Source organism: Apium graveolens, chromosome 10, assembly GCF_009905375.1.
Source record: "Apium graveolens cultivar Ventura chromosome 10, ASM990537v1, whole genome shotgun sequence".
Lineage (NCBI taxonomy): Eukaryota > Viridiplantae > Streptophyta > Magnoliopsida > Apiales > Apiaceae > Apium > Apium graveolens.
The window spans coordinates 77,134,754-77,146,327 of record NC_133656.1 but is presented as its reverse complement, the minus strand read 5'-3'; the positions used below and the strand labels follow the sequence as shown (position 1 = coordinate 77,146,327).

Here is an 11,574-nt window from a genome sequence, read left to right as displayed (position 1 = left end):
AATAAATAGGAAATATGATTTTTGAATAATTTTAAAACAGGAATCCTAAATTTGCAAACTCTGGAAACTTCTGGGACCAAACTTCATCGTCCCCAATAATTGAGGGACTAAACTGTAATTTTACAGAGGGTCGCCAGAAAACAATCGGGGGTGGCCGGAGAACACGTTCCCGGCATCCTCACCCCGCCACAAGCTCCATATCACATCTACAGACAACCAAGAATCTACTCATGCAATCAAATCATTCAAATAACCCCAGACTTGGCCGAAAATTGGCCAAGAACATCGCCGGTTTCCGGCGAACATCGCAAATCTTCAAAACACAACTCCCTTCGATTCACTAATCCTCTGTTAACGAGCTATATACCAATCGATTGCAAATTTTATAAGGAACATAATTCACTATAAATCAACAGCTAATAACCCCTAAATCAAAAAGCCCCAAATTTCAATTAAAACATTCATACGGGTTATAAACCCTAATTTTAAAATTCGAGAATTAAACCCACTTTTGAGCATGTTATTGAACTCCAAATCAGACGTATGACATATGAAAATCATCAGGAAAACAAGCTCTACAACATGCAATCATCAAATCATACAAACAATCATCCGAACAAAAATTCATATTTTTAATAAAAATAATTCGAAAATAACTAAAAATATATAAAATCAACCTTTGATTCTGCAGTAAAACAGGTTCTGGAATCTGATAGTACTCCTTGAGACCTTCGATTTGGCTACTCCAACTTTTCAAACGGATTTCACTAACACCTTGAATTTGTGGTTTGATTTTCAGAAGGGTTTATGAATATATGAATTTTCTCTGGAAATTTATATAATTACTGACTGCAAATAATTTCTGATACGAAATAAAATACAGTGAAGGCTATTTATAATTACGGAATTAGTATGCCGTTGGATCATTCCGGATATAAAACGGTACGTTTATTTATAAAAACTTATCTAAACGGTATCGGTTTTCGGGATAATTATCCAAATCAGTACAATTTGTACTGCGGTCTTGGTCTCAACGCCTGGTTACACGTACTACGAAGTGATAATTGTGATAGTTTAATAAAAAGCTCCCGTTTATCAAAAATACGAGTTTTATTGATTTACCAAAACGAATATTGTATCGAAAATGTTGCGCCGGGACCCGCGCAGGACAAACCGTACGCCGGATCGAAAAAGTCGAAACATGGAATATGCTCGGAATATTACTATTAGGTTAGGAAGGAGTTTTTGGAAGAGTTTCGGGTTCTAAAAACGTAAAAACGGATGACGTCGGTTGGTTCTCGTTTTTATAAAATAGATTTTAAATACCCGGAAAAAGATATTATAAAATTCATATGACTCCTATAAATTCATAAACCAACATAAAAATAATTAGGAAGATATGACAATTATCTATATTTTATTTTGGACATATAAAAATTAAAATACTCAATTAATAATATTTTTAAACATCCAAACACATTTAACTCTTAACAAATAATTCATAGAATAGATACAGAACACATATAATAATTATTTATTAGAAAAAATAATTGCACGTTATATCCCGGATATTACAGTCTCGCATAATCATGTTGGTTTTTTTAATCCAGAAAAGTGTGATGTGGAAAAATTTAGGTCGTGGATTAGATTTTTAAATGACCATTCAATTGTTAGCTCTGCTATTAAATCGAATGTGCTATTAAATGTCGATCTGCTTAGACTGATTTGCACAACCTCTACTGTGGCCGCTGATTCTAAATCTTTTTCATTCACCGTGGCAAACACACAGTATATAGTTGATGAAATAGTCATCAATCGAGCGTTAAATTTTCCAATGGACAATTTATGTAATTTACCCTCTGAAAATGAGATTTCAAACTTTTTCCATGCCATTCACTATCAGGGGGTGATTAATTTAACCAAGCTGTCTAAATCCAATTTGGTTTCTGAATGGGATATTTTCTTCGATACACTTTCCAAAGTGTTTGCCAACTGCACTAAATCCAATTTTTACAACATCACTTCCACTCTGTAGTATATTGGTCTTGCGGTTGTTTTCAATCAAAGGATCAATTTTGGCAAACTACTTTTACCCATTCTTCTGAGACGTCTCACTGCAGCTTTGCATGATCATTCTACGACTCGTAGGGTTTCGTGCTACTACGCTCATTTTCTTATGCTTATAGCAGAACATCTTCTCTCACCTGAGCATAAGGCTCTTTTTGCTAACTCATCAGTAGCTGAACCCCCTCCGGTAAGCAAAAAGATCTACACACGCCAAGACACTACCTTCAAATTCATGCAAGTTCCAGTACTTGTATCTACTTTCATGGCTACTTTCATTCCTTTACCAATTTTCAATCTTCCCGGTCATGAACAACAAGCCCAACCTCCAGTGGTTCAAGCCACCCAGGCACAAACATCTGATGCTCTTCCACTGTAGGTAATAATTCCTCACTCTCAAACTATTCCTACTTCTGTTGAAAGACCCCTACTGGTTGATAAGGTTGACCATGAAGTTGTAGAACTACAGCTTCAATCCCAGGTCATAGAGCCAAACACAGAGTCACAACCTGTCTCAAACTCTCCCCCACTGTCAAAAATGTTATCGAGAAGGTTAGTAGGAAGTAGTGTGTTTTTGGATGTGAATGAACCCTCAGCTCTGCCTCCTCCCAAGAAAAGAAGAACATTTACTGAGGCATCTGAAAGCCCATCCTTGTCCTCCCAACAGGACATGGACTTTGAAATGGCCAATGAACAGTTACTAGAGATATTCTCTCAACAGGATGAATCTATTGAAATTCGCCATAGGGCCATGGCATCTTGTACTGAGTCAAACACACTTCCATTACTCACAATGGAAGCTTACATACCAATAGATGATACTCAGGACACAGAGAGAGGAGTGCACATTGAGTCGGTTACAGTGCCTGCCATAGTTACGGCAGAAGAGCAGTCACATGCTTCAGAGGGAAAATCTGACTCTCAGCCACCTCTAATAGAGTCATTTTCTCCCCTCCGAGATCCAACACCTCTGGCTCCCTTACGAGATTCTCCACTCGCAGATTTATCTGGAGAAAGTGGAGGGCAACTCGGTCAATCTATCCCTGAAGCAATTCAGACATCTATTTCACATGAAAAGATAGATTTGATTGAGGATCAGGACTCGCGAATTCCCATTGCACCGCCACTGACCTCTCTTGAAGAGGCTAGGGTGATTTCAATTGCAGGTACAGAAGACCAGCAACAGGATGGCTCCTCACGAGCAATTATATTGAGAGAAACACAAGCATGTGAGTTGAGTGAACCAAACACGAGAGATATTCAGGTGAGCGCACACACAGACATAAACACTGAAAACCTGTTAGCTCAGATTGCTACTCTGAAAGAATAACTTGCTAAAAGTCAGGCTGAGGCTCAAACATTCAAAGCACAAGTGGTTGAACGGTCTTCTTCTTCCACCTCTTTCAATAATCAGCTGGCATTCATCAGGAATGATATCTCAGATTTGAAGACCACTGTGATACCAAAGCTTAATTCCATTCAGGAATCTCCAACTTTATCAGCCGAAGATATTGCAAACTTCTTCTCTCTCCATACTATAATGAATTCTCTTGAAGACCTGGTTGAAATGAATCATTCATTGGACTCTTCCAGATTCGTGAAGATAGAAAAGGGCATGGAACATCTCAATGAAGGGATGAAGCACTTGTATTTCATGATAAAAAATTCTCACTGCCCTAATGAAGAGCAAAGGACTTTCTTTGAAGGGCCGTCTGATGGAGGCTCTGGCTCTGGAGGTAATGGAGGTTAGGAAGAGTCTAAAGGAAAATCTGTAGAGGATTACTCAACTAAGGGGGAGAAGAAGGGAAGAAGTGCAAAAGAAAAAGAAAAGATTCTTTTAATGGAGAGACAAGAAAGGCTGATGATGTCTACTATAGTGGAGAACAAGATGACTTCAATATTTTTGATGTTCCCACTGAACCAGTCTTGGAAGATAAAGCTGGTTTCTTTGAAGCTGAGGAGGAAAGTAATTTTGAAGAATGGGAAAAGGAAGCTCAAGTGGATCCTGTTTTTGAGAAAGAGTTCCAGCAGCAGCAGTCAGAGTTGAAGAGAAAAGAAGTTGAACTTAAAAAGATATCTCAGATCATTGACATGAGGAAAAACATCCAAAGAACAGAAACTCTTGAAAAGCAACGTCTTCATGACATTAAAGCTAAAGAAAGAAGAAGAGATGTCAAACTAAAGATTGGTGAAAAATGGGATGAAGCAAGAAGAGTTATTGATATACCTCAACTGAGTACAAACAATGATAGGGAGTTTCTACATCTTCTCGACAGGCTGGAAATTTCTAATCCAAACAATGACGTGTACATGAATGCTATCAAGATTGAAATCTCAAGGATCTCAGCTGCTTTTGACAGATCACTAAATAAAATGAGCATATTTGTATATTGTCAGAGTGAGGGATCTTTCAAGGTATCACTTCATCTGTTTGAGAATCGTTCTTTATCAGAGATTTGGGTTCTTCTCAACAAAGTCAAAAGAAGCTCAGAATTGAATGAAGTCCTTCGTGAAAGGCTAAAAGAGTTTGTTAATAGGGCTAGTCCTCAAGTGGTCAACTTACCCTTTCAAGTAAGATTCTTTAAGTCAGACTGTCTTCAAATCTGCCAGCTCGATTCACAATCTCTTAAAGACTACTCTGCTAAGCATCTTGTCTGGATGAAACATCACTTAAGAACTGTTGGATACTCATCTGAGTTGAAATCTAAAGCTGTTGATCTGATTCAAGCTTACTGTGAAAAGAACATTAAAAGGTACAATCAATTGAAGAATAAGCTAAAGTTAGTTGGAGTTCAACCAGTTAGAACAGACAGTTTCACTTCAGAAAGGGATCATGTCTTTGACAAGGAGTTGCTGCAAGAATTGGTAGAAGATGAATTTGGAAGGGAAGACAACTAAATTCAATTAGCTCAAAACTTAATGTAATATGCTTAGAGCTTTATGAATCAAGATAGACAAATGTAGTCATATGTTCAGTCTAGAGGAACATCTATCTTGTATTCACTTGTAAATTTCTTTTGGAATCTGGAAAATGTTAAATATAATCCAGAACTTTTCTGCTATTTACTTTGCATTACTATTTATATCTTTTTCTTATTTGTTAGTTGAGTTATCCTCTAGGTATTTGTTGTTATTGTCTAACAAACAAATAGGGGGAGATTGAAAGGCATATGTCATAACCTATTTGTTTATTCGAAGATTTAACTCAACTCAAATAAGAATGTAACAAGTAAATAGTGGTTCTATCGTCAAAGAGATCTCTCAAAGTAACATATGTCAAAGGATTAAGGAACATTGTTCATCTACAGATTTGAGGAATTAATTCACTGGAAGAAGCTCAAGAAATTGATCAAGCCTCAGTGATATAAATCAAGATTGTGGATTTAATCAAGTGACAGAGATCTTGTCAGGGTATCAATTAATTACAGGGATTTAATCTGAAGAAAATCATGTTATCAAAGTCAAGACATGAAGAAACGTCATGGAAGTTAGTCATTCATGAACCAGACAATACATCGAGTGTCAACATTGAAGTGGTGGAATTGATTCATAATTTTCAGTGATTTTCAGAAGATTGTCAGAAGAGTGGTTGTTGTTCAAGAATAGTATTAATTCTCTATTAATTAATTTAAGTCATATAATTTAATTTAGAAAATAAATTATATCTGCAAAGATTAATTTATTGATTAATTGAATTAATTGGTTAATTAATTCTAAATTAATATTATGTATTTTCAGAATTAATTTTGAATTAATATTCAATATTAATTCAGCAAGACAAACATTTGAATTGGTATGACAATTCAATTGTCATACCGAAAGTTTTCCAGTTCTTTTAAATTGTCATACCGAAAGTCTCTCCAGCTTAAAGAATTGTCTTGCCGATAGTCTTGCCAGTTCATTCAATAGTCTCACCGATTGTCTTGCTAAATCAAAGGATTGTCTTGCTAGATCAAAGGATTGTCTTGCCAGCACAATTAAATTGGATTGATTGATTACTTAAGTGGAGAGAAGCAGATCATTGAATTTTGAACAACATTGAATATTCAACAACTCAAGAACACAGAAACAAAAAGGAAGCAGAGAACTTATTATCTTCAACTGCAATATTACAGGACATTAATTTCTAGTATCTATTGTTAAATCCAAACCACTAGAAATCCTTCTCTTGTTCTTGTGTAACTATCTAGCGGATCAAAATCCCTAGAACTTAATCTCAAATTGCCTTTAGCGTTTGATCTTTTTATTTCAACAATAGAAAAAGTTCATGTCGAATTTATTCTAGATTTGGAATAATTTATTTGAGATTAATCCCTTGTAAATGATACCGTTGTTGTAACACCTTTCAAGTTTAATAATAGTTTTATTTAACTTGAATTTTGTTTCACTTTTTTATTCCGCATTATATTCGATTAAACGGTATAGTTTGTATTCAACCCCCCTTCTACAAACATATTGGGACCTAACAGCGGTGGAGGATAGATCTGTTTCTCCCCTGTATTACCCTCAGGCGGAGTGTGCTCAACAGTAGTCTTCCTTGGTTTCACTTCTTCATCCTGCTACTTTGCTTCTTTCTCAGCCCCAGCTTCTTCAGTTAACTCTTGAGTTTATTCGGGATTCGCAACCTTCCCAGACCTCAAAGTGATTGCCTTTACCTGCTCCTTAGCTTTCCTCTTTCCTGGCACTTCTGTATCACTAGGCAATGTATCAGGTTGACGATTTAGCAAGGCATGGCAATTTTCCTAATCTGATTTTCTAAGGTCTTGATAGAAATAGATTGACTCTTGCACATAAGCTTCAACTCCTCCAATTCAGATTTTTCATTAGCTTGTTGCAGCTGGAGTTGTTATCTTGGTGCATACGGCGGTTGCTGAAAACCAGGGGGGTTGTACTGCTTAGCTGGATACTGCTGAAAAGGCTGTTGAACCGCATTCTGAGCGTTGCTCCAGCTAAAATTAGGATGATTATGGTTATTAGGATGATAGGTGGCTGGCATAGGTTGTTCCGAGCACTAGAAGTTGCTCACGAACTGAGCTGATTCACTAGAAATTACACACTGATCAGTCTCATGGGCACCAGCACAAAGCTCACATACACTAATGATTTGATTAACTCCATAATTTGCCAAAATGTCCACCTTCATTGTCAAAGCCTTAAGTTGGGCAGCGATAACAGTTGCTACGTCCAACTCCAGAATTCCTGCTACTTTTTCCTGAGTCAGTCTCTGGGAAAGATTCTGGTACTCATTAGCAGCCATCAGTTCAATAAGTTTATAAGCTTCATCGGAGCTATTAGCCCACAAGGCTCCTCCTGATGCTACATCAAGCATGGGTCTAGAAGTAGGACCCAATCCATTATAGAAACAATTAATAATAATCCAATCAGGCATGCCATGGTGTGGGCACTTCCTTAGCATCTCCTTATATCGATCCCAAGCCTCACAAAGAGATTCTTCAGTTTGTTGAGCAAACTGAGTATTCCTGATTGCAGCAGTCTTCGCCATTGGGAAGAATTTAGTGAGAAACTTTTGAGCAAGTTCTTCCCAAGTGGTGATAGTCCCTGATGGTAGAGAGTGTAATCATCACTTAGCCTTGTCCCTCAGAGAGAATGGAAAGAGACGTAGCTTGATACCATCTTTAGTCACATCATTGAATTTGAAAATGTCGCAGATCTCAATAAAATCCTTGATGTGCATGTTGGGGTCTTCAGTTGGAGAACCCCCAAACTGAATTGAGTTCTGTATCATCTGGATCGTGCTTGACTTGATCTCAAAAGTGTTAGCCCTGATGGCTGGTCTGATGATGCTAGACTGAATATCATTAATCTTAGGCTTAGAATAGTCCATCAAAGCCTTCAGAATTTCTGCTTGATCACCCATAGCTACTACAATTGGCTCTTCAACTTTCTCTTCTTCTTCTAACTTCTCTTTATCCTCAAAAACTTCCCTACGAACTACCACAAGTTCTTCCTCGGCTTTATCCAGTGTTCTCTTATGAGTACGCGAACGCATATGCATACACCCTCGCTAGAGTACCTGAATCCAGACAAGGAACAAATAAGTAACAATGTCCGAGTCAATGAACTTTAACGACCATTGATGGAAAGCACATTAACTATAAATTAACACTGCAGTCCCCGGCAGCGGCGCCAAAAACTTGTTAGTCGCTATACACGCGCTAATAATACACGCAAGTATACGAGTTCGCAAGTAATATAGAATCTTTTATAGTTCGTTCCCACAGAGACTGTATTGGTTAACTATTTAATTTATGCATGTAAGCAATAATGTATGGTTATTATCCAATGCTAAGACGATAACAAATTAAGATTGTTTATAACTAAGAATTAACTAATAATTATAACTACGACAATAAGATTGACTGAATTAATATATATGACAAACATGAGATTCTAACTTCATTAAATACTTCATTCAATAGCCTTATTATTCTTAACCTTAGAATATAATAGTTATAACAACTCGTATATTTTAATATTGTTTAAATGTGTAATTATTAAATAATTACATACACAAAATATGTGTATGGGTTCAGTCAGCTGGATATTAAATTTTAATTAAGTATATGTAATTATTAGTGTTCGAGGATGATTTGTGTAATTAGTTGTGAAGCTGTGTTGTGTCACTTTTATATTTAAAGGTGATTTTATTCAGGATTTATTTCCATAAATACTTGGGTTATCCCTAAAATCATTTTTATGACTTCATAATTTTATTAATTATTTTTAGGAGTTTTTAAAATTTAGAAATCAATATTTTATCATTTATTTATCTTTAAATGATTTTCTGATTTCATTTAATTGTAAAATCAGTATTTAATGCCTGAATTCTTCAAAAATTATGAAATTCATATTTTTATTAAGTTGGAATATTCCGAGAATTTTAAAATTATTTTGGAGATTTTTGGGATTTATTTGACCCGGGTGTTATTTCGTTTAATTGTAAAAATGCGGATCCAGTATACGTCTTAAAAATACTTTAAAAATCTTGAAAATTTTGTTTAGTTAATTGTTAATTATTGCGACAATTTTAGAGTATTAGTTTTAAATTATCTTAAGAATATTAAATTTGTTCTGATAAATTTTCGGGGTGCTGTTACTCGAAAATTATTCGTTAAAATCAGTAAGTGCGGTACGAGTCAGAAGAATATCAAGAATAAAAAAAAGGGGACAAAACCCCCAATTTCATCCCTGCACCCCCACCCTCGACCTCTAGTCCCTCTCTCTGATTCTCTCTCCAAACTCTCTTCTCTCCCTTTAATCCCTCCTCCTCTCTGTTCGATTCCATCCCTCTCCTCCCCCTATCATCGTCTTTCATGTCCTGATTCTCGGTAATTACTGTGCTTTGGTTTCTTTCATTCCGGCCGCCGCCCCTCGCTGTTTTCCGGCGAGGTGGTGGCGCGTGGGAAGATTATAGCTGCGTGTGTTGCTTGTGTGTGTCTATGCGTGTGTGTATCGATTATGTGTGTGCATGTGTTGTGTGTATCTGTGATTCCAGTGTCTCTTCCTATTACCACTTCCGTTTTGGTTATCTGCCGCCTTGGTTCTGTTCTTTCTGGCCACGCGTGTGCGCGTGGGCCGATGATGTTATGATTTCTGATTTTCCATTTAATTTTGCTGAAATATTCGAATAAATTATTTGATTATTTTAATGAAAATAAATTCTGTGCGAGAAATATTAGTTTAATCGGTGAAGGTTCGCGTTGGAAACCAGATTATACGGGTACCCGCGAATTTTTGCCGCCGTGGGCGATGAGCTTCGGCGAGCCGACGGTGGACTGTGATGACGTTGTTCAGAGTCCTACAATTTAAAATACAAAATAGGATTTAAAATGCAAATTGCGAATAAAATTATAAAATGCGAGTCAAGACATAAAAATGCGGATAATAACGAATAATAAGTGTATTTAATTGATGTTTGTGAATTTGCGAATTATCAGTGTTGGACTGGAATCGGTGGTTGGGAATTGTATTATGGTTGGTTTGAATTGGTTATGATTGATTTGACGTCGGGACATTCGACATGTTAGCTGATAATCAAAGGAGGTGCTGCCCGATTTCCGGGAAATTTAATTACGGAAATACGAGGCCGTACTCAATGACTATCGGAACGTTGATCAGTTATATTAACGTACCTTATACGAAATCTGATTATGTGTTGTGATGAAATATTTTACGAAAATCGATAACCCTAGTTTCATAAAAGGATAAATATACCTATTTTCTGAAAACGAACACTGAATTGACTTTCGAAGACGTGAACCCTAATTGGTACGTGTATTATTATATGAAGTATTACGAGTCGGGTTTTGTTAACGTTCAGGTAGATGGTTAGCGAGGATATGTCAAACATAATCGAAGGTCTAAGTTAGGGTGTTTCGACTTTATAGGTGCTACTCGGAAAGCCCAAGAGTTGGCGTTGGATAGCCTAGTGGACAGTCGACGAGCTCAGTAAGGTTCCAATCGAAGGACCTGAGTGTTGAACTCGAATCCAGGGTAATCTAGTGGGTAGACGTTAAAGCCTGAGCGTCCATCTCGGCTCAAGGTCAATCGGTATTAGTTGTAAAGATCTGCAAGGCAAGTACCCCTGACCATATCTTTATGGTTCAACATATATGAATATAATGTTGTTTTATTCTCGTAGTGGAACAGAACGATTTAAGTTACGTATCCCCTGGGTTTCAAATTATTTTGTTAACTTGGTTTTGGGGGAAAAGTAACTTCTGAAAATGCCTATCTCTAAATTTTGAATAAAATGAAAATGTTTCGGGTAGTGTGCTGTGATACAATGGTTTTAAAAAGAGATAGGTAGGTGATTGGGAAAACTGGATAAAAATGATCAGATAATTGGATGAGTGTGCGCAGAAGGCCCGTAACGGCTTGGAAGTTAGCGTAAGAGGCAAAGTGGTTGCGCACCCTATTATAACCACCAGCCCAACGTGACAGAGACCTAGCTAGTCTCTGAGTTCCGGAACAAGTTTCATAGGATAGCCTGATCAGCTGTCTCACCAGGGATCATCCAATACTTTTATATCTGAGCAAGTGATTTTGGGGTTCCCGGAGAAGAACAAGTTTTATAGGTCCTGTGATGGGACAAGTTTTATAGGTCCTGTGATGGGACAAGTTTTATAGATCCTGTGATGGGATAAGTTTTATGGTTCCCGTAACGGAACAAATGATTTTGGGTCCCCGTAACGGGATAAATGGTTTTATGGGTCCTGCGATAGGACGAAAAAGTTTAAAATGAAAGAAGCAGGCTAAAATTGAAATTGATATTTATGCACAGCACACAACTAATGATTTGGTTTTACAGAGCATGCTAGTTTTGATATCCAGTTCATACATGTTTAACTTGTTTTCTAGCAAGTTATGATTTCTGTTCCTATAGTTGTTTATCATAAACTGTTTTTGATTATTATTCATATAGTGGTACTGCTGAGCAATTGATTGCTCACCCTTGCAAAAATGTTTTATATATATATATATTGCAGA

At 36.8% G+C, this 11,574-nt stretch overlaps 1 pseudogene; it reads left to right on the top strand.

The window, feature by feature from the left end:
- The first annotated feature begins 7,451 nt into the window (after positions 1-7,451).
- Positions 7,452-7,552, top strand: LOC141694091 (small nucleolar RNA R71; annotated as a pseudogene).
- Positions 7,553-11,574: the final 4,022 nt, after the last annotated feature.